Source organism: Morone saxatilis, unplaced genomic scaffold (assembly GCF_004916995.1).
Source record: "Morone saxatilis isolate NCDOM2014 unplaced genomic scaffold, NCSU_SB_2.0 Contig12, whole genome shotgun sequence".
In the NCBI taxonomy this organism is placed as follows: domain Eukaryota; kingdom Metazoa; phylum Chordata; class Actinopteri; family Moronidae; genus Morone; species Morone saxatilis.
Genome location: NW_023339674.1, coordinates 5471163 through 5472684, shown reverse-complemented (window position 1 = coordinate 5472684; position 1522 = coordinate 5471163).

The following is a 1522-nucleotide window of genomic DNA, read 5'->3' as shown; positions in this document are numbered from 1 at the left end:
CAACAACCAGAGTGGGAGGGGTCAGCACATATTGTAAAAAGAAATACGGACAAACTGGGGTTAAGGTTCAGACCGGAGCTGTGACCCAGTTCAGGGATTGAATGTTCCAAAGTCATTTTAAGACTAAATAATAGATTGACAAAGCCTCCCTCCAGCTGAAAAATGGTGCCGCTGAAATTTGGAGGACACAACTAATGTATCCTTCCTTTTTTTCAACAGTTAATAAGACTTATTTCACAGCGGACATTTTGACTGAAAGCACAGGTTTTTTTTATCAGTTTGACAAAATACCAAGAAAGTGAAAACTGAAGCAGCTTCACCGAATTCAATCATTAATTTGTATTGTTGTTTTCTTTCTGTGACATGTGAAAATGCCTGATGAAGGCCTGTGGTGAACTAAGATGACAACGCTGTATTTACTGGTAAATGAATCACTGGTATACGAGCATTTCAGGTAATAAACTTTTGTTTGTTCTCGTCAGCAGCCTGAACATGTTGAAGCACAGCTCTTTACAGAGAACTCAATGGAAAATAATTTGTTTATGACCAACCTAGCATGTTTTTTTATCCAGTTGTCCAACAAGTTTGTCACAACTATTATAATAAAATTGTGTACAGTGTTTGTTGGCTGCTTGAGGACAACTTGCAGGTCAAACACACCATTTGTTTTGGTCTGGACCGTCTAATATTAGAATAACAGGTTCAGCCACACCTTCAGGTCAACACGAAGGACACACCTTCATGCGCCACCACATTCAAAAGATAAAGTAGAGCTAGACTTTCAAATAACCCCCCCCCGCCCCCAAATACACACACACACACAGACAGCGCTCAGCTTCATACACACCTTCAGTGTAAAGTCAGGGCAAGTGTTAATCCAGCCAACGATTTATCGCCTTGGCAGGCAAAGTGCTGTTAGGATTAATTTGTTAAAAAGAGATTGGCACATACCAGCCACTTCAGCCCTCTGGGAGAAAGACATTGTTTATTACCAGTTAACAGAGAGAGCGATCAGTAACATGTCAAACACCAGCTGTTTTTCATATTGTATCCAGTGGAAGAATGGCATCTTCTGTTTTGGAAATTCCTTGATACAGCCAGAATTTGGATGAGAATCTGCCTTCACCAAAATAAAGACATCAATGTAATCCACCATGCATTCAAGGAAAAGGTAACTGGAGTTCCACGTCAACATAAACTGAAGCTGTGATATATTAAATGTCAGATTGAAACATGACTGGAAACTGGTTTGAACTGATATCAGACAAATATTTGGGTCGTTAATTCATGTAACAATGTGGATACTGTCTGTGGATGAGCACAAGTGTCGTCTAAACTTTCTTTTTGGCACCACATTTTTTCAGTGTCGGCCCAGGCTGTGTCAGTGATGTCTAAATGTTGTCAGTTAGGTAACCAGTCTTGTTTGTACAAGTGACTATTAAGTTGTAGCTAACATATTCCATGTCAATCACATCTGTATAAAATACAATAAATCTATTTTTTATTATATCTTGTGTTTTTT